Below are 23,308 nucleotides of genomic sequence, written 5' to 3'. Positions count from 1 at the left end.
TGTTCATTTCGTTAACCAGGTCTGGAGCAGACCAGTGATGGGTAACTAAGTCCCTATCCAGCAAGATGGGGGAGTAGCTGAATGAACGGCACCACAGGATAGACACTCAGAACTTTTTTCTCGCAGGGTGGAGTCTAGAGGACATGTCAAAGTCTAGAGGACATAGCTTTATGGTGGGACAGGAAACGTTTTAAGGATGTGCAGGGCAAATATTTTTCTTTAAGTAGGAAGGGACTGCAGATGCTGGTTTAAACCGAAGATAGACAAGAAAAGCTGGAGTAACTCGGCAGGACAGGCAGCATCTCTGGAGAGACGGAATGGGTGATGTTTCGGGTCAAGATCCTTCTTCCGACTAGTCTGAAGGGTCTCAACCCAAAACATCACCCATTCCTTCTCTCCAGAGATGCTGCCTGTCCCGCCGAGTTACTCCAGCTTTTTCTCTCTACCTTAAGTTTAAAAAAAAATACACAGAGCGTGGCAAGTGCCTGGTACATGCTGACAGGGGTGGTGGTGAAGGAAGATACAATAGTAGCACTCGAGGCTGTTGGTGTTGGATAGGCAGTGAATGGAGGGATATGGATCATGTGCAGACAGGTCAGAGTTGGTCTTGGCATCAAGTTCGGCACAGACATTGTGGGCCGAAGGGCCTGTTCCTGTGCTGTCCTGTGTCGTGTCCCAATCCCGATCTCATGATTAGGGAAACGGCAGAGAATGGAGGGATATGGATCACGTGTAAATCAGAGGAGATCAGTTGGCATCACATTCGGCACAGACATTATGGGCCGTAGGGCCTGGTCCTGTGATGTACTATTCTATGTTAAGATTTGTTTTTTTAAATACCAGAAGGAATCCAAAAATATAATGAGTGCCCAGTTTGATAAAGGACATAAAAGCACACAGTGTCAAGTACAGACAATTCAGTTTCAATAATACACGCTGATTACGTTTCACTCCTCCTGATTGAGACCAAGGAAGAAGGAGCTTCCTGCTTACGGGAAGTGTTGACAGATATTTGGGTCATTCAAAGCCACCATTTGGGCTTTGTGCCACACTCGAGGTTCGTGCTATTTCAGAATAGCACTGTGGCTGAGCACAAGCTCCAGTTCAAAGTGAACTAGAGATCCACAGCCACCTTGGGCAGCATGGTGGCGCAGCGGGTGGAGCTGCTGCCTTACGGCGCCAGAGACCCGGGTTTGATCCCGACTACGGGTGCTGTCTGCACGGAGTTTGCACGTTCTCCCCCCCGTGGGTTTGCAGGTTAATTAGCTCGGTAAAATTGTAAATTGTCCCTAGGGAGTGTAGGATAGTGTTAGTGAGGGCCTGAGGGGCCTGTTTCCGAGCTGCACCTCTAAACTAAACTGCCTCTCACAGTAACTCTGCGCTAACCCACATGCACACGAGGAACTCCACACAACGCCAACATCGACCTCCGCCAATCCAACTCCACCGCCACGCCACAACGTGTGAAGATCAGATAACATGTATAGGAAGGAACTGCAGATGCTGGTTTAAATTGAAGATAGACACAAAATGCTGGAGTGACTCAGCAGGACATCTAGCCATTCTTTCTCTCCAGAGACGATGCCTGTCCCGCTGAGTTACTCCAGTATTTTGTGTCTATGAGTGAAGATCAGATATATAAACCACGTGGGTTTCCTCTGGGTGCTCCGCTTTCCTCCCACATCCCAAAGACATGCAGGTTTGTAGGTTAATTGCCCCTAGTGTACAGGGAGTGGATAAACCTGCCCCGCACATCCCGTTTAAACTTTGCTCCTCTCACCTTAAAGCTCCACCCTCTAGTCTTTGACATTTCTCACCCTCAGCCTAGAAGTTTTGCCCTGGTCTTGTATCTCCAAACCTTCAGCCCTGGAACCCGGTGAGATCTCTGTGCCTGATTTGGCGTCTCGTTTAATGTCCCCGCCAGCAGTAAATGGTGCTTTTATATGTCGCATGTCCAACTCTACGTGGGCTTTCTCTGGGAGCTCCTGTTTCTTCCCACACTCCGAAGGTGAATTCGCTTGGTAAAATTGTAAATTGTCCCTAGTGTGTTGGATGGTTCGGCCCGGACTTGATGGGCCGAAGGGCCTGTTTCCGCGCTGTATCTCCAAACAGAAAAAAAACGTTAAAAGTTTATTTCCCTGAAGGGATGAGCAAATGAATTGGGCTTTCGTTTTTACTCTGACAAACTTTGCAATCACACTTACCCCCCAACCACTGCTTAATGTCCACATTGAAAAAATAATTTAAAACCTGACTGAACTAGAGTTCCAGTCCCCATCCATTGGGGCCCCCCAAGGTCATTCCTGGCAAACCTCCAAACATTCTCCTTCCATTCCTGCCCTGTGCATTTACAAAGTTATTAGGTACATCGAGGGCGGACAATTTTCTTAGATGCAAGAGGAAATCAAAGGCAAGGGGGGAAAATAGAATGGCAAGATCAAATCAGCCACGATTACAGAGAAGGCTAGTGTGGGCCCACCCAACTGAAAACTAATCTACCAGGCAAGGAGACAGGGGGACTTATAAGTCAATATGGTCAACATGTCACTTCAAGGTCACGGTTAAGTTACTACAAATACCTATTGTTCCAAGAACATAAGGAATTGATGCAAGAGAAGGGGACATGGCCAAACGAGAAAATAAGTCCGATGTGCTGATAAAATAAAAGCAGGTGAAGCTCGGTCATTAATACAACCAGACCAGTAAGGAATACATGTTACTTTAAACTCGGCATAATGGTGCCTCCCATTTGTTCCACTGTGTCTGATCAACCATCTTGTCCGCAGTTTTGTTCCACCTTCATTGCCCAACATTCCCCTTGCGAGTAAAACTGTATTGATCTCAGTATTGATCTCAGCTCTCTAGAGCAGAGGGATCCAAGGATTCACAGCAAACCCCAGTAAAGAAATGCTTGTGCCTCTCAGATCCAAGTGAACGTGGCCAGGGCAGGCAGCGGGCTCTCAACCACCGCCAGTCCATCTTATCATCTCTCATTCTTCCAAATTAAGGGCAGCTCAGTGGCGCAGTGGGTAGGGCCACTGCCTCACAGCACCAGAAACCCAGGTCTGATCCTGACCTCAGGTGCTGTCTGTGCAGAGTTTGCACGTTCTCCCCTTTGACCTCGTGGGTTTCCTCCGGGTGCTCTGGTTTTCTCCCACATCCCAAAGACGTGCAGGTTTGTAGGTTAATTTACCTCTGTAAATTGCCCCCAGTGTGTAGGGAGTGGATGAGAAAGGATACTGTTGAACCAGTGCGAATGGGGGATCGATGGTCGGCACAGTATCATTGGGCCGAAGGGCCTGTTTCCATGTTTTAATCAATAAATTTCAGTCACACGCCGTGGTATCATGCCCTTCAGCCCAACTTACCCACACCGACCATTATGTCCCATCTACACTTGTCCCACCTGCCTGCATTTGGCCCATAATCCTTCAATCCTATCCATGTGCCTGTCAAAATGTTTCTGAAACATTGCGATTGTTCCAGCCTCATCTACCTCCTCCGGCAGCTCGTTCCCTATAACCACCATTATGTCAAAAAAACATTATCCCTCAACTTCCTACTCTCATCTTAAAAGGTTATTTCAGTGAGCATCCACCAATCTTATTCACTCACTCTGTATTTGCGGGACCAGAAATCCATCTAACAAACTTTTGTTACACAGACTCACGTGTATCCTCACTTAGATTTGAAGGCAACCATTACATAAGTACTTCAGAAATGGTGTCACCAGAGCCCCAATGAATTGCTGCAAGACTTAATGGGTCTCATATAATAAAGCCCAACATACTAATTTGCTTCTTAACAGCTTGCTGTACCTGTCAGCTTCCTGCAAATCACCAAACAGCTTCCTTTTAAAGTCTTCAATCTGTGGTTGTCAGCCTCATCAGTCGCAGTGTGTAATGTGAGCTACAAGAGACTGTAACAGTGACTCACAGTTGTGTGGTTCTTGAGGGTCAAACTCACCCTGAAGGCTGTGGATGTCGGCTGCATTCCTTGTAAAGTGCTGCCACCTGGTGTCAGCCTGCCATCTAGTGGCACTAACAATTAACTGCTCACCAGCCCAGGGACCGACACCCAGTCAACGAGTTTTCATCAATGTAATTATCTTAAGTGCCATCAACAAATTCTCCATTTGGTGTTGATTCCGTGTAACTCATACCTGGATCTAACATTTAACACGCCCTTTCGATTCTGCAAAGACAAACTTAAAAGCTGTTTGTTTTTCCACAAATATCATCAGATTTTTTTTTCTACTTTCAAGGTTGAGAATGAAAATTAGAGTCACAAAGTTGTACAAGTGCAGAAGTTGGCCTTTCGGCCCATCACATCTGTGCCAACCTCTTTGTCCATCTACACTCATCCAATTTGCCCCAGATTAGGTCTCCAGCCTACTATGTAGAAACATGGAACTGCAGATAGGCACAAAATGCTGGAGTAACTCAGTGGGTCAGGCATCATCTCTCGGTCGAAACCCTTCTTCAGACTCAACTGCAATGGAATGGCAAGGAACTGCAGGTGCTGGTTTGCACAAAATGACCCAAAGTGCTGGAATAACTCAGCAGGTCAGACAGCATCCCAGGGGAACAGAGATAGGTGACGTTTCGGATGTTCCCCTGAGATGCTGCCTGACCCGCTGAGTTACTCCAGCGCTTTGTGTCCTTCCATGGCTCTCCATGCCTTGCTTATTTAAGTGCCTGTCAAAATGTCTCATAAATATAGTGATTGTATCTGATTCCCTCATCTCCTCTGGAATTTCAGTCACACTGTTTAAAAAAACTATTCCCTCAAATCCCCCCCCCCCCCCCCTAAAAACTCTTTCCTCTCATCTTAAACCCATGCGGGCCTCGGTGTTCTTAACATATATCGCCTAACCAGGTGGACCTAAGACTTTTGCCTCCATCACAGTGAGGAGATGCTGGGTGGACTGCCCTGGTGGATGTTAATGTGTGTCTATTGTTGTTTTATTGTATTATATATGTTTACTGCTGCAATTCCTCAGTCTGAACCAATAAAAGGTCTCCTATCTATCCTCTACTATCTATCTATCCTTCATTCTATCATGGCCCTCTTTATTTATATAAACTAACCAGGTGGCACATATGTTATCTGCCCTATCTATGCTATTTTATAACTTTATATACCTTCACCAGGTCTCCCCTCACCTGCCTTCATCCCATGGAAAACAAACTCAATTTATCCAATCTCTCCTTATAACTGAACTACTCCAATCCAGACAACACCACGGTGAACCTTCTCTGCAGTTTCTACAGTGTGACCACATCCTTCCTACCGTAAGGTGGCCAGAACTTCACACTATACTCCAAATTGGGTCTAACAGGTTTCACAAGATTGCAACATAATGTCTTTACTTTTATATTCTATGCCCCATCCTGTGAGCGGGCAAGCCATCTGCCTTCAGTCGGAGGCTTCAACTGCAGGTATGCGGACGGCGGCACCGGGAGCCCGCGGGTCCCTGGAGGGAGACCGCTTTTCAGGGCTCTCGCAACGGCGACTTCTCCCGCCCGAGTTGCGGGGTCGAAGAGCTCCTGGAGCGGGGCCTGACATCACCGCCCCGCGCGGCTTGGAATGGCCGCGGGACTCTGCGAGCGCACGCCGGGGGCTCTAACACCAAGACCCGGTGTGCGACCTCGCACCACCTGGCGTGGCTTTAATGGCCGCGGGACAATCGCCATCGCCAGCCGGGGGCTTTGGCTTTGACTCTGACATCGGGGGGGGGGGGGGGGGGGGGGGGGGGGGGGGGGGGGGCAGTGGGGGGGGGGGGGTATTTGGGGGTTCTGGGGAGAGTGCACGATACGTTTATTTGGCCTTCCATCACAGCAATGTGGTGGATGTTTAGGTAAATTATGTTGTGTCTTGGGTCTATTTGTTTGTAATTTATGGCTGCAGAAACGGCATTTCGTTTGGACCTCAAGGGGTCCAAATGACAATTAAATGTATCTTGTATCTTGTATCTTGTTCCTCGCTGCCCACCTAGGCATGATTTTACGTTAAACTTTGGACTTGACAGATACAACATGGAAAGAGGTCCTACGACCCACCGAGTCCGGGCCGACCAGCAATCACCCCGTGCACTAGCACTATCCTACACACAACTTACAATTTTTTACGGAAACCAATTAACCTACAAACCCGCACGTCTTTGGAGTGTGGGGGGAACATATTGGAGGAACAGCGCCTCATATTTTGCTTGGGCAGCTTACAACCCAGTGGTATGAATATTGATTTCTCTAACTTCAAGTAACTCTTGCTTTCTCTCCTCCACCCTTGTTCCCCCACCAGTTTCACTGTCCTCCTGACTTAATTTGTTTAAGAAGGAACTGCAGATGCTGGAAAATCGAAGGTGGACAAAAATGCTGGAGAAACTCAGCGGGTGCAGCAGCATCTATGGAGTGAAGGAAATAGGCAACGTTTCGTGACGAAACGTTGCCTATTTCCTTCACTCCATAGATGCTGCTGCACCCGCTGAGTTTCTCCAGCATTTTTGTCTACCACCTGATTAATTTTACTGTTTGTATGCCTCGTTGTCACCTTCCCTTTGATCATCGTCTGCTTTGATCTGTTCTTTTCACATCTTACGTACTTTGTACCCTTCCATATCTCGTTTTCCTCTCCTCATAATCTGAAGATGGGTCTCGACCCGAAACGTCACCCATTCCTTCTCTCCAGAGCTGCTGCCTGTTCCGCTGAATTACTCCAGCATTTTGTGTCTGTCTTCGGTATGAACTACAATGTGTCTTGGTTGCAAATACAGACTTTTATTTTAGTTGCACCAGTATTATGGTTATTAATGTATTGATCATTATATTTATGTGTGTGTACTGCATTTAAGCTGCTGCAAGTAAGAATTTCATTTTTCCTTTGTAGGCACATATATCAATTAAACACTCTTGATCTTCTCCAGGTGCATGGTAGAGAGACGTTGACTGGTTTAGTCATGGCCTGGTTCAGTAATTCGAACGCTCTAGAGCAAAGGTGGCTGCAGAAAGTGGTGGATTTTGCCTGGTCCATCGCGGGTATTGACTTCTCCACCATCAAAGGGATCTACAGCAAGTGCTGCCGCAATATGATAGTTCACATCATAAAAGACCCAGTCGATCCTGGCAATGCTCATATCTTGCTACCAAGATACAAGATACATTTATTTGTCACATGTGCCAGTTGATACAGTGAAATATGTGGTCACCATACAGCCATACGAATAAAAAAAATAGACTCCAACATAAACCATTCCAACACAGCAGAATCAAAGTTTCCCACTGTGAGAGAAGGCACCAAAGTTCAGTCCTCTTCCCCTGATGTTCTTGATGTTCACCCGTGGTCGGGGCCTCCCGAGCACTCCGCAATCGCCGCTACGCAGTACCCCCAGCTGGAAGCAGGTACAGGAGACTGAGAATTGTTATCCCCAGGTTCAAGAACAGTTTCTTCCCATCAAGCCATCAGTTTCTTCGACCCAACCCAGACTGAACTACACAAAGCTCATTAAGACACAAAGTGTTGGAGCAACTCAGCGGGTCTGGAGAATGTGACTAGATGACGTTTCGTGTCGGGACCCTTCTTCAGATAACAACCTACCTGAACCACTGCGGACTTTACACCACTAAGGTTACACTAGGTACTTTAGATTGCACTACCATGATCTAATTTGCTGATAATTCAATGTATATTTATTTGCTGTGTTGTTGCGTTAATGTGTCAGTGAAGCAGCGGCAAGAATCCCATTGTTCTGGTGCTATGACGATTAAACGCTCTTGAAGCCTCTTCAGCATCCTCCATGTAATGAGGTGAGCTCGTTAGTATGAGTTGCATTAGTATGAGTTGGGAATTGGATCTGCAGTTCATGGAGTTCGAGGATAATCATCCTGCTCTTATATCATATGCCACAGCCAATAAAGGAACATACTCTATGCCTTGTGTGGAAAGCAACTGCACATGCTGGTTTATACCGAAGATAGACGCAAAGTGCTGGAATAAACTCAGCGGGTCTGAAGAAGGGTTCTGACCTGAGACGTCACCCATCCTGCGCCTCCAGAGATGCTGAGTTACTCCAGGTTTTTATCTCTATCATACTCAATACTTCTGTGCAACGTCATCTACCTCGACATAGTCTTCATCTGATCTGAAACACAAGGTGTTGGAGTAACTCAGTGGATCTAGCAGCATTGTGGAGGGAATGTATAGGCAATGTTATGGGTGGGAACCTTTCTCCAGACTGGCTGACCCACTGAGTTACTCCAGCACTTTGTGCTTTACAATAGACGGACAATCGGTGCAGGAGTAGACCATTCGGCCCCTCGAACAAGCACCGCCATTCAATGTGATCATGGCTGATCATCCACAATCAGCACCCCGTTCCTGCCTTCTCCTGCGTGTTTTACTCAAGATTCCAGCATCTGCAGTTCCTTGAGTCTTCAGCGATCTGAAGGCAGTTAATGCCACAGTCAGGAGCGGAAGTGGGGAATCTGATTCTCTCTATAACGACTTCTAACTTGTTTCTCATGACTGTTCCGAAGAACATCACAAGCAATAAATTTTACTCAAAATAAATCATAGGTGTTACTTAAAAAAAAAAATCACAGGGGGAATTTGATTGATAAACGATCAGATAATTTGTTTTCTCATTGGTGTTGATGGAAGGAGGAATATTAGCCAGGACGTTGAGAGAAATTCTTGAAATAGCACCAGGGGTTTAGAACAATCATCTGCACCACAGGAATAAAACCAGTCATCAGTCATTTTACAGCAGATCAAAAGATTTTGAAAACCCTCATTTATTACACCAGGCCTTTTCATTTCATGTGACTGCATTGTTGATGTTCTGATCCACTGTATGTGCACAGAACTTTGGGTTTCAAGAAGGATCTCATCCGTTCCTTCTCTCCAGAGATGCTGCCGATCACTCAGAGTTACTCCAGCTTTTTTGTGTCTATCTTTGCTTTAAACCAGCATCTGCAGTTTCTTCCGACGCACTTTGGGTTTCTCTTCATTCTGAGCTACTGTAAATGCAACAGTGTAGTTCTCAGTTATAGCTCGAGTGACTCCCTACAACAATTTTCTTGCTGCCTTACAGTGTCAGAGACCCGGGTTCGATGCTGGCTGTTTGTACGTTCTCCCTGTAACAGCGTGGGTTTTCTCCGGGTGCTCCGGTTTCCTCCCACACTCCAAAGACGTGCAGGTTTGTAGGATGATCGACTTTGTTAAAATTGTAAATTGTCCCTCGTGTGTAGGATGGCACTTGTGTACAGGGTGGTCGCTGGTCGGCGCGGGCCAAAGGGCCTGTTTTAACGCTGTATATCTAAAGTCTAAAGTGAAGTCTAAATTAACACACTGGTAGATTGCGTGGAGATTTCACACTCATAAGAACAATTCCAGGGGCAAAGGATCTCAACTCAAAGGTATTTCTGTAGGAAGGAACTGCAAATGCTGGATTACACCGACAGTAGACACAAAATGCTGGAGTACTCAGCGGGACAGGCAGCATCTCTGGAGAGAAGGAATTGGTGACGTTTCGTGTCGAGACCCTTCTCCAGACCATTTGACCCACAGAGTTCACGCTGACCATCGATCCCCCGATAAATCCAAAGAAAGTCCTCCTCATCTCATATCTAAAGGTACATCCTCTGTGTTGGTGAGACAGAGGTTCACATGCACCTCCTCTAACCTCATCTACCGCAGTCAGTGCTCCTGATGTGGCCTCAATCTGGTCCCAGTACAACTGGCCAAAGAAGGGTCCCAAACTGAAAAGTCACCTATCCACGTCCTCCAGAGATGCTGCCTGACCCGCTGAGTTACTCCAGCACTTTGTGTCCTTTTGTTTAAATATTTTAATCTGTGGCACAAATTTTACTCAGCTTCACACAGCACAAATATCTTACTGTTTTTACTGGACTCGTGGATTTATTCAACTGCATCTATTAGACGGAGATTCTGAGGCACTAATTAATTAGTAAGACCGAGCTGTTCGGAAAATTGCATTAATTCTAATCCCTACTTCCATTACGTTTAAAGTGCTTTGATTGTGGTTCCATTTAAGGAGAATCGTGTGTTATTAAATAAATAAGTCTGATTATTTGTGATTGCACCGCGCTCTGGAAAGATAAAAAAGGAATATTTTTTAGTATGTAGGAAGGAACTGCAGGTGCTGGTTTACAACGAAGATAAGACCCAATATGCTGGAGTAACTCAGCAGGTCAGGTAGCATCTCCGGAGAAAAGGAATAGGCGACGTTTCGGGTCGAGACCCTTCTTCAGACAGATAGTCAGAGGAGAGGGAAGCTAGAGAGATGGATACAGCACAAATCAGAGCCGGACAGCTAGTTTACTTCTAGAATCCCTTGCCCGACTCTCCGTATTTTTAGTATCTTGGTTTATCCACATGCATCAGGGTGGCACGGTGGCACAGCGATAGCGCTGCTGTCTGAGAGCGCCAGAGACCCGGGTTCGATCCTGACTACGGGTGCTTGTCTTTATGGAGTTTGTACGTTCCCCCCGGGATCTGCGTGGGTTTTCTCCAAGATCTTTGGTTTCCTTCCACACTCCAAAGACGTACAGGTTTGTAGGTTATTTGGCTTGGTTATAAAAGTAAAATTGTCCCTAGTATGTAATGTGTTAATGTGCAGGGATCTTAGGTCAGCGCAGACTTGGATGGTCTATGCTCAACCTTTCAGCCTTTCTAAAACCCCCCTTCACCTATCACTCACCAGACTTTATCCTGCCCCTCTTCTCTTGCAGTTTTCCTCTCCTCCCCCCCCCCTCTCTCCCCCCCCTCAACACAATCAGTCTGAAGAAGGATCCCAACCCAAAACGTCACCTATCCATATTCTCCAAAGATGCTGCCTTACCAGCCAAGTTACTTCAGGTCTTTCAGTGATATTTCAATGATGGACAGACTAGTTCTTGGTGAATAAGAGATCAAAGAGAAAATGTCGACCATTCTGACATGATCATGTCAACAAATTCAAAATATTGATAGTTTCCCTTCCTACAGATGCTGCCCGACCTGCCATGTTTTTCCAGCATTTCCTGATTTTGTGGCTCACCCTGTTCATGGCTGGAGTAAAGGAAATGTTTTCTGGAGAATCATGTTTTCCAAATTTCCCTCCAACTGTTAGTCACTACAAAACCAAACTGCTATATAAAAAAAAATATGGCACAGGGAACTGCAGATGCTGGTTTATAACAAAAAAAGACACAAAGTGCTGGAGTAACTCAACAGGTCCGACAGCATCTCTGGAGAACATGGATAGGTGACATAGGTTGGAACCCTTCTTTAGACTCGATGGAGGGTCGCGACCCAAAACATCTCCAGCCCATGACCTCCAGAGATGTTGCCTGACCCGCTGAGTTACTCCAGCACTTTGTGTTTTTTCTTACTATGAATATAAACTTGTTAAAAGTCACTCCCCTCACAAGTTAGCACGCAAAATCTTTAAAAGCATCCTCACCAAAAATCAGATCATCACCAAGGCATTGCATTGCTTTTGATTTTATATGCTAGATAACAATCTTTAACATTAGGAATATATTGCTTGTGTTATCAGGAGAGATTGTATCAGCTTGGTCTTTGTTCCCGGGAGCGAAGGAAGCTAAGAGGCAACATGATGGATGTATATAAAATTATGTGAGGCAAAACCAATCTCTGTTTCCGCATGGTAGAGTTTCCCGAATCTAGAGGTCATAGGTTTAAGGTGAAAGGGAGGAGGTTTAAAGGGAATCCGAGGTTGGAGTTTGTGGTTGAAAGCAGGAACAGTTAAGGGGCTGTCCCACTTGGGCGACCTAATCCGCGAGTCCAGAAGAGTGTCTTCAACCTTCAAGCTCAAGGGCACTGGCCTGGCAAGCTTCGAGCTGGATCGACCGTCTGCGTTGAAACCGTGCGCTGGTGTACACGCACACACACGGGAGCACTGTCTGAAATTCACACCCGCGATGAAGAAGGTAAAATGGCTGTAGTGTAAGGTAAGTCCTTTAGAGAGCGCGGAGAGAGGAGGGGAGGGGGGGGGGGGGGGGGGGGGGAGAGAGAGAGGGGAGAGGGGAGGGGGGGGAGGGAGGGAAGGGGAGAGGGGGAGGGGAGGGAGAGGAAGGGAGGAGAAGGGGGAGAGGGGAAGGGGGAGAGGGGAAGGGGAGAGGGAATGAGAGAGGGGAAGGGGAGAGGGGAAGGAGTGGAGACACTTTTAAGAAGTTTAATAAAGTTTAGCGGGCATTTTGCCGGTAGGTCTTCCTTGATCCTGAAAACTCCAATGACCCAATCAAAATGCCTGGTCAGTGAAGGAGATGGCCTACGGCTGCCCTCCACTGCCTGTAATTAAATAGCGACCCCACTTCACTGCACTACAAGTTCAAAAGAACCGTACCGACCAAATTTTACTCGTGGAAAATTTTTCAACATGCTGAAGAATTTTCTGCAACCTAGCTGAGGCCACGAGTATTCGGGAACTTCCCTCAAGCATGAAGGAGAGTTCCAGCGACCTCATCGGACTACGTGTCGACCGTGCTGTGAGTTTGAAGGTCGAAGACACTCTTCTAAACTCGCAGATTAGGTCGCCCAAGTGGGACAGCCCCTTTATAACATTTAAGGTATAACTCAATGGCAGGTATTTGAATGAGTGGGACATACTGAGATTTGTAATACCACCCTGACTGAAGTATATAAAATTAGAAGAGACATAGACTGGGTAGACAGGGTGAAACTTTTTCCCTGGGTGGAAATGTCAAAGGCTAGAGGGCACAATAGCGCAAGGGGTAGAGCTGCTGCCTCATAGCGCCAGAGACCGTTTTATCCTAACCTCTGCTGCTGTCTGTGTGGAATTTGCCCTGTGACCACGTGGGTTTCCTCTGGGTGCTCCGGTTTCCTCCCACAGCCTAAAGACATGTGGGTTTGTGGATTGATTAACCCACTGTAAATTGTTCCCAGTGTATAGGGAGTTGGTGCGTAAGTGGGATAACATGGAACTAGCGTGAACGGCTGATGAAGGGTTGGTGTGGACTCGGTGGGTCGAGGAGCCTGCTTCCTGAAGTGTTGTGTCTCCAAGTTAAGCTCTGATCAGTTAAAAGGGACATCTTCTGTTTTCGGATTATGGAACAATAGGAACTGACTTTTGAATGGTTGGGAGCTTGCCTCATCAGCATCAATCACTCGAGGTTGAGTGTGATTGTCCTGCTGGTGGGTTCTTTCTGTGGGTCTTTGAGATGGCTGAAGGGGCTGATCCTGGAGCCAAAGGCTTGATGTCCCTCCACCCTCGTGTGACATCTTCTAACAATTGGAGACCGGCGCACTGACAACCACCCACGGTCCTTGACAGAGACAGATCCAGGTCCAATGGCATAGGCACGGTGGCACACAGCCTGCCTACGGGTCCGGTCTATAAAGTGTTTGTACGTTCTATCTGTGACCTGCGTGGGTTTTCTCCACGTGCCCCTGTTTCCTCCCACACACAGCTTTGAGGTTAATTAGTTTGGTTAAAAACTAAATTGTCTCTAATGTGTAGGATAGACTGAGTCGTTGGGGTGGTCAGCACACACTCGGTGGGCCAAAGGGCCTGCTTTGTCACGCTGCATCTCTGAAGTCTAAAGACACCATCACAATTGGTAGACTCTCTTCCATCTTTCTCAGCCCCGTTGTGGTCTCCACCCACCGTCCTCCGCCTGTTCCACCATTGAGATCTTCTTGGCCAGCACTTTGTCATGAACCGCCCCTCGACCTGCCAACCAGGAGCACAGCTCCAGACAGTTTCACCGTCAGTATCTCGGGCACACGCGAGCTTCTCCACCAGGACAAGGCGCCAACACTCTGGACCCTATCTTCCATCGAAACCCAGTTGATAATTTGCCTCAATATTGGCCAGTTCTATTTACTATGATATATGTAAAGGTTAAAATGTAATTAAAAAATGAGAGCAGAATTAAATTACGTAATTTATTAGTGGCCAGTTACGTTTGACCTCTCACCCACTAGAGAATCTTGACTCGAAACGTCGCCTATTCCTTCTCTGCATCACCCGCTGAGTTTCTCCAGTTTTTTTTGTCTATCCCAGAAAATAACATATGTTATTTCTAGTTTGTAGTTTTAAAGACACACAGCATGGACACGGGCCCTTCGGCCCATCAACACCTCACTGACCATCAATCACCCATTCACACTAATTCTATGTTATCCCACTTTCTCATCCACTCCATTCACACCAGGGGAAATGTAGAGAGGCCAAATAACCTACAGACCTGGATATCTTTGGGATGTGGGTGGAAACCCGGAGCACCCGTAGGAAACCCACAGGAGAACGTGCAAACTCCACCCAGACCCGAGGTCAGGATTGAACCTGGGTCTCCAGCGCTGTAAGGCAGCGGCTCTACCTGCTGCGCCAATGCATTTTGCCGTCTCCCATGTTGGAGGCAAGAGATTAACGTTGCTCTTGTGTGCCAGTCACATTTCGCAACTTACGATAGCTCGGAATTTACATTTTAGTTCTGTATATGCATTCTCTTCAGATTTATGGTGTGTTTTGTTGCAGGGTGGACAGCTGCGTGATCCAACCCCACCACAAAACAATCCACTCAGCAGGGAAATAGTCTCATTAGCAGCAGCTATGGGAGAGACGATAATTACAGCAATCAGCCAAATGCCACGAACAAGAAGTGGCTGTAGTACTCATCTATACTATTTTGAAACAAACCTTCAATGTGATGAAGTGTTACAACTTAGATCCACATTTCAACCAGACAGCCTTTCATTTATTCAGCTCTGCTATTCCCAGCCACATCTCATATGTTTACCAATGAACTCTATACAAATCCAACCCTTGTCACACACAGGATCATTCCTGACGCCATAAATCTTCAGGAGAAGATCCTGGCATGAAGACTCAGTTAATGTTTCTATCATCACCTGTATGAGCCTTTGAAACATAGGCAAAAGGAGACAGTAAACCCTCGTTATTCGGGTCCTCTTTATAATGGATGTTCGTAGTGGTAGAGCTACTGCCTTATGGCCCTGTCCCACGGTACGAGTTCATTCCAAGAGCTCTCCCGAGTTTTTAAAAAAAAATCAAACGCGTGGTAAGCACGGAGAATGAACATAGCGGGTACGTCGGAGCTTGGGGACGTCTCTTAGCAGCTCGTAACGCTAACGGCAGGTACTCGGGAAGACTCGCTAACGGCAGGTAAGCTCGGCAAGACTCGTGAAGATTTTTCAACATGTTGAAAAATGTCCACGAGAGCCCCGAGTACCGACGAGTGGCCATTACCGTAAATCTCCCAAGCTCGAATCAGGGCAAACTTGGGAGAACTCTTGGAATGAACTCGTACCGTGGGACAGGGCCATTATAGCGCCAGAGACTCTGATTCGATCTTGGCTACGGGTGCATGTTTGTACAGAGTATGTATGTTCTCCCCATGACCTGTGTGTGATATCTTAGGTTTCCTCCAACAAGAGAGAGACCTGCGTGTGATATCTTAGGTTTCCTCCAACACTCCAAAGATGTACAGGTTTGTAGGTTAATTTGCTTGGTGTGAATATAAACTTTCTGTCCCTGCAATGTCAGAGTCAAAGTCGAAGCCCCCGGCTGGCGATGGTAGTGTTAATGCGGGTACGGGTCTTGGTGTTGGAGCCCCCGGTGTGCGCTCAAAAGTCCCGCGGATTCAGCCGCGCGGGGCAGTGAAGGGGCCAGGAGTTTCCACACGCTGTATCTCTAAACTCTCCATCCAAATAAACGGGCTCCCCGAATGTCCCAGAGTGATCATCAGCAGCCTCAGCGGTCTCTTTAAGCAGCACACAATCCTGCGAGGTCCATGAAACTGACAGGCAATTGCTTGGATCGACACTTGTGCAGTGATAGTCTATTAAACAATGTAACAAACTACTTTCAGTGTTTTTGGCTCGCAGTAACAAAAATACACTTTCAGCTGTTAAAAAAAACCCGTTGGATTGGAAAGCAACCTGATTCCAGAGTCCACGAGCGAATGGCGGAGTAAACTTGATGGGCCGAATCTCTTTACTCGGTTGTAGCGGACAGTCGGCAATAACAGACACCATTCCACCCTATCCCACGGTTCATTACAATCGGTTAGGAACAGCTCCATCCGAGAGACCGCAAGAAATTGCTGCGAATTGTGTACTCAGCCCAGACCATCACACAAACCAACTGAAGAAGGGTTTCGCTCCATAGATGCTGCTGCACCCGCTGAGTTTCTCCAGCCTTTTGTCTACCTTCGATTTTCCAGCATCTGCAGTTCCTTCTTAAACACAAATCAACCTCCCTTCCATTGACTCCATTTATACCTCGTGCTGCCCAAAGATCCTATAGCGGATATAGGATCTTTGGTGCTGCCTCGGCAAGGCCAGCTGTATAATCAAGGACGAGTCGCACCCTGACCACTCCTTCTCCTCCTCCCTCCTATCAGGCAAGAGGTACAGAAGCTTGAAAACGCACACCTCCAGATTCAGGGGCAGTTCCTTCCCAGCTGTTATCAGGAAATGAACCACACTATCTATAACTAGAGAGCGTCCCCGAGCTACTTTCTACCTCATTGGAGACCCTCGGACTATCTTTAATTGGACTTTACCTTGCACTATATATTATTCCTTTTATCCCCTGCATCTATACTGTGGAAGGTGCGGTTGTAATCATGTGTAGTCTTTCACCTGACTGGATAGCACGCAACAAAAACCTTATCACTGTACCTTGGTACATGTGACAAAGAACTAAACTAACGAACTACATTATAATTAGGGTTATCCATATTGCTAGTAATGCTCCAATAGCATGTGAACTGTTGGCTGACAGAGCCATCACTTCAAGTCTAAATTTGTCCCATGGATTAATAGACAAGATATTTATGAGGTGGCGGGAGAAAGGGGCACGAGACATCTACATTTTTACCACTTTTCAACGGATCTCATACTGACCACCCTCCAATCCAGCCTCTGGGGCTTCTCAGGTTTTGATTGTTGTGTGAGAACGTCCTTCCTGCTTCACCTCGAATAACCGAGAGCAGGTTTTATTAGAATACACAGCGCTGCTGGAAGCTCCCAGTCAGCTACGGCCATACCTCGACAGCAGTGTTTAAGAAGGAACTGCAGATGCTGGAATATCGAAGGTAGACAAAGGTGCTGGAGAAACTCAGCGGGTGCAGCAGCATCTAAGGAGCGAAGGAAATAGGCAACATTCAGGACGAAACCCGCTGAGTTTCTCCGGCACCTTTGTCTACCTGAAACGTTGCTTATTTCCTTCGCTCCATAGATGCTGCACCTGCTGCTGCTGCACTCTCTGAGTTTCTCCAGCACCTTTGTCTACTTCGACAGCAGGCCTGCCCCCCCCCCCCCCCCCCCCCAGCTGGGAACCCGCCAGGAGTCATCCGAGGCATGTCTCCCACACGACCTGGTACACTGGGAACCGGGGTGGAGGGACCCGGCGACGACAGCGGGTGCTGGACAAAGATCCGTTCAAGTAGGTGGCGGGGCGGAGGAGAGGATCGGTGTCGCCAGCACAATGGGCTGTCGGAACGTTGTTGGCGCTAGAAACGTGGCGACTCTTTGTGTACTGTCTCAGCAAAGTCTACTATTACGCTGATGAATGGGGCTCAACCTGAAACGTCACCCATTCCTTCTCTCCAAAGATGCTGCCTGACCCGCTGAGTTACTCCAGCTTTTTGTATCTATCTAATATTACTGTACAATAGTAGCACTTCTGTGCCTGCCTAGGATGGTGCTTATCTACAGTATGGTTTGTCTGGAGGACATGGATAGGCGACGTTTCAGATCGTGACCAGACTGAATCTGGTCTCATTCTGAAGAAGGGTCTTGACCTGAAATGTGGCCTGTTCAGATCAAAGATTATAGATGAGCGCTCCTCTAGGATCTTTGGTTCAGAGTGAGTCTGAAGCAGGCACGGAAATCGCTACCAAAATATTTTTGGCGGCCGCGCATGCACACACACACACACACGCGAGGCTTCGGCCATGGGCCCTGTGGACGGGAACATCGGGAGCTGACCTGGTTGGTGACCGACTCCCAACTCCAGCAACAGCAACTTCGTCCGCCCCGAATCGTGGGGCTTGAATCGGCCCGTTCACGTGGCCTTTCATCAGCCGGCGAGGGCTTCAACATCGGGAGCCTCGATGCAGCAGTTTGATTTTAAGCCGCGCTGGGCGATGAAAGGCCCTGCGAATGGGCCGATTCAGCCCTTAGAAAGCATCTGATAAAATCCGGTTACAAAACATGTGGGGGTGGGTGGGGGGTTAACCCCCAGTCTCCCCCGGGATTTCCGCCCGTGGTCTGAGGAAAGGGTCCCGACCAGAAATGTTGCCTGTCTATTCCCTCCCCAGATGCTGCCTGGCCCATTGAGTTATTCCAGCACCTGGTGTTGTACCCGCGATTCTAGAATCTGCAGTTCCTTGTGTCTCAAATGTTTTTCTGTCCCCCTTCAATGCAACAGGCAACAATGTTTAATCTCAACGTGCAAAGGGACTCCACAATCAACTTCATGATTGAGAGACGAGTTCACTTTGATAAATACAGATGGCCCTGAAGTGATGGATTTATTTTGAGCACGATTACTCAAGTTACTATTTCCAACCGTAAGCAGACTGTACCAGAACTCGGCAGCCGCATGGGGCCGTGCGCATAGCTACGGGACGCCTGTACCAGCCTTGACAGTCGACATTTATAAAGTTCGATTACCTGCAGAGCCGTCACACTGAGCACGTTCACAACTCTGTCTTCTGTGAGCATGGGCTACGAAGGAAGGGGGGGGGGGGGGGGTGGGGGGGAGGGGACTAGAGAGAGAGGTAGGGGTAGGGAGGGGTGGAGGGAGTTGCAGGGGGAATATTTTCCACCTCACACATTGCCCAATCTACAAAGAATGAAATGCAAGCAAACAGACCCAGGCTCCATTGTGTGGGACTCCAGGTCCCGAGTCACATTAATACTTAATAGCAATTCTGATCCCAGCATAAAACGCTGCCTGTTGCTGCACAGCACGTTCAATATAATCAATCCCCTGCCACCTTCCATGCAGCGACACAACCCATTAGAGCTAAAAGTCTAATCTGCCTTCTTTGAAGGCTGTTAATTCTGTTTTTGTTTCGGCTGCAACGTTGAAAGGTTCAGCAGGCGAGCACAAAATAAGCATATAAACATTGACTGAAGCTTTAGACTTTAGAGATGCAGCACCAAAACAGGCCCTTCGGCCCACCAAGTCTATGCGTACCAGCAATCACCCCAGACACTAGAATCTTGAATTTGGTCGGAGTCATAGATTGATACAGCGTGGAAACAGGCCCTTCGACCCGACTTACTCACACTGGCCAACATGTCCTATCTACACTGCATTTGGCCCATATCCCTCTAAACCTGTCCTATCCATGAATCTGGTAGTACGTGTTTTCAAGCTGTGTTGTGGCTTCTTTAGACTTCACTTTAGAGATACAGGGTGGAAATAGGCCTTCTGGCCCACCAGCGATCTCCCCGTACATGAGCACTAACCAACACACAAGAGACAATTTACAATTTTACAGGAGACAATTAACCTACAAACCTGTAAGTCTTCGGAGTGTGGGTGGAAACCGGAGCACTCAGAGAAAACCCACACGGTCACAGGGAGAACATACAAACTCTGTGCAGACAGCACTCGAAGTCAGGATCGAACCCCAGTCTCTGGCGCTGTAAGGCAGCAACTCTACTGCTGAGCCCCCTAGAGCCACCCCAGCCGCAAGCTCTGTATGAAGGTGTGGTTCAATGGTTAGGGTTCAACAGGAGACCTGGTGACAAATGCCACATGGTCTATTTTAGAAACAGTAGCTTAATTAATCCTTCCTTCTCTCGTGACCAACCTCCCTCTTCTCTCAGAGTCAACATGTACTCTCAATCCCAAACTCCATCTCCCTGCAATGCCTCTCAAATCCCTGGACCTCACATAAACCTCTCTCTGTCTCTCAATGTCTACATGACCGTGCAAAGGTAGATGGAGGCAAGCATGATTATGATACATGGACAGGTAAGTGAATTCATAAACTCATAAGTGATAGGAGCAGAATTATACCATTCAACCCTACTCTGCAATTCAATCATGACTGATCAATCTTTCCCTCTCAACCCCATTCTCCTACCTTCTCCCCTTAAACCCTGACATCCATACTAATCAATGGTACATGGAGATGATAGGTTTGGAGGGATATGGGTCAGGTGCTGGCAGGTGGGACTCACTCAGTTGGACAAACTAGCCAGCATGGATAAGCTGGGCCGAATGGCCTATTTTTGTGCTACATTGATCTATGACTGATTCCTGGGATGTCAGGACTTTCATATGAAGAAAGACTGGATAGACTCGGCTTGTACTCGCTAGAATTTAGAAGATTGAGGGGGGACTTATAGAAACTTACAAAATTCTTAAGGGGTTGGACAGGCTAGATGCAGGAAGATTATTCCCAATGTTGGGGAAGTCCAGAACAAGGGGTCACAGTTTAAGGATAATGGGGAAATCTTTTAGGACTGAGATGAGAAAAACATTTTTTACACAGAGAGTGGTGAATCTCTGGAATGCTCTGCCACAGAATGTAGTTGAGGCTACTTCATTGGCTATATTTAAGAGGGAGTTAGATGTGGCCCTTGTGGCTAAAGGGATCAGGGGGTATGGAGAGAAAGCAGGTACAGGATACGGAGTTGGATGATCAGCCATGATCATATTGAATGGCGGTGCAGGCTCGAAGGGCCGAATGGCCTACTCCTGCACCTATTTTCTATGTTTCTATGTCTATGACCCTGTATCCCTGGACCAATCCCTAACTCTAACGCCATATTCTAAGCCATTTAAACCTTGTTATACCATGTTAGCTCTCTCTGAGAATGCCATAATTCCACATACATCAACCTCCCACATTTTTATCCCACCTGCCTGCACCTTGCCTCCATCTCCCAGTTCTCTGCACAGGGACTTAATCATTACTTAACCAATCATGACAGCCATGACCATATCTCAACTATTAAGCCTGGATCCCTATTCATTTTACAGCCTGTGGGGGCAACTATTTAAAGTGAATTAAGACCATCTATTCTTTTACATTACTTCTCTTGTGCAGAAAGAGGTACGGTGCCTAGGAAAGTTAGATTTCCCTCAATTAGAACATAAGGTGTGCTGAGAATGCAACTTAGATGTAGTTTTCCTTTTTCAGAGTTACACAGCACAGGAACTAGGTCTTGTACAACTTGTCCATAACAACCAGGGTCTCGACCTGAAATAGTCCCATTTGCACATATCCTTCTTTTACTTTAACATTTAAAAGGCATTTGGACAGGTCCAGTGCATGGAGAGGAAAAGTTTAGATGGGTATGGACCAAATGTGGGCAAGTGGAACTGGTGTAGATAGAACATCTTGGTCATCATGGGCAAGTTGGGCCTATTTCCATGCTGTGCAACTTTGATTCACATTCCTTAACTAATTGGCTACTACACGTCCTACATTAAAATTTATCCATGAAACTGTCCAAATGTCCTTTAAATATCTTAATGGCGCCCACCTCTACCACTTCCTTCGGTAGCTCATTCTATATACATATTCTATATGTCATTCTAGGTCATAGGCTCAAAATTAAAGGACGTTCTTTTAGGGAGATGAGGAGGAATTTCTTTAGTCAGTGGAATTCTTTGCCACAGAAGGCTGTGGAAGCCAAGTCAGTGGATATTTTGAAGGCAGAGAAAGATATATTCTTGATTAGTACTGGTGCCATAGGTTATGGGGAGAAGGCAGGAGAATGGGGTTAGGAGGGAGAGATAGATCAGCCATGATTGAATGGTAAAGTAACTCGATGGGCTGAATGGCCCAATTCTACTATCACTTCTGATCTTAAGATATTTAGCATCCTCAGTAAAAGTTGCCCCCAAGGTATCATTTAAATCTTTCCCCTCTCAACTCATCAGTGAGAGTGTTCATAGAAGTTGAAAGGTCATGTTGCAGTTGTATAAAATGTTGGTGAGACCACATTGAGAGTATTGTGTTCAGTTCTGGGCACCATGTTATAGAAAAGATGTTGCCAAGCTGAAAAGAGTAGAGATTTACAATGATGTTACCAGGGCTCGAGGGTCTGAGCTATACGGAGAGGTTGAGTAGGCTAGGACCTATTCCTTGGAGCGCAGGAGGATGAGGGGTGATCTTGTTCAGGTGTATAAAATCATGAGGGGAATAGATCGGGTAGATGCACAGAGTCTCTTGCCCAGAGCATATGAATCGAGGACCAGAGACATAGGTTTAAGGTGAAGGGGAAAAGATTTAATAGCGAAGAATCTGTGGACGGTAAACCCTCATTATAACAGACAATGGGGGGGGGGGGGCTCGAATAGCTCAGCAGGTCAGGATGCATTTCTGAAGAACGTGGACAGATGACGAGACCCTTCTTTGTTATTGATCTGGAACTGGGCTTGGAATCCAGGTGGGTTGATGGTCCTCGGCCTGCAGGTGACGATCGGCGGAGTCAACATTCACTGACTTTAGGCAGCCACTGCGCAGGAATGGGTCAGCGGTGGCAGGTGCAACCAAGAAGCACCCGTGAAGGTGCTGCGAGCCCTGGCAGCCGCAGCAGCCATCAGTAGGTCTGTCCGCTATAACCAAAATCCGTTATAAAGAGATCTGTTAAAACTAGTGTTTACTGCACCTGACTTTACTAGCTAATATTTTGCTCAACAATGAAAATAGAAAACTCCATGTGTGCGGAGACAGTGAACCTTTCAGGTTAATGACCTTTTAGTGAAAATGGCAGCATAGTGGAAGTGTTATTTGATCAGCAGTCTAGACTTACGAGTTCAAATCTCACTGCTGCAGCTGGGGCATTTTAACCGAGTAATGCGATGAGGAATAAAAAGATGCTCAAGTAATTAGCATAAAATTACTGGATTGTTGCAACAATTAGTCTGGTTGTCAATCTTCGGTTTAAACCAGCATCTGCAGTTTCTTCCGACACAATAGTCTGGTTCACTGTCATTTTTACGAGATGAATTCACAGCACATTAGGAAGACAAGTGACCCATCACACCCCTGGTTTTGGCTCATTAGTGTCACATGTACCAAGGTACAGTGAAAAGCTTGGTTTTGCACGCTGTCCAAATAGTTGAGTTATACCATGCACAGATACAATCAGTTGAAACTCAAGAACTAGATAGGCCAATGGGGAAGATGCAGAGTGCAGAGTTTCGTACTCATTGTAGTGCACCAGCTCTAGAGACAAAGTCCAATGTCTGCAATGGGCAGGAGGTGAATTAGATAATACCCTAGGTTATAAAATTCTTCTAACAGTGAAGAAGTTTTTC

The sequence above is a fragment of the Leucoraja erinacea genome, chromosome 28 (assembly GCF_028641065.1).
Source record: "Leucoraja erinacea ecotype New England chromosome 28, Leri_hhj_1, whole genome shotgun sequence".
Classification (NCBI taxonomy): domain Eukaryota; kingdom Metazoa; phylum Chordata; class Chondrichthyes; order Rajiformes; family Rajidae; genus Leucoraja; species Leucoraja erinaceus.
This window is presented reverse-complemented; position numbering follows the sequence as displayed.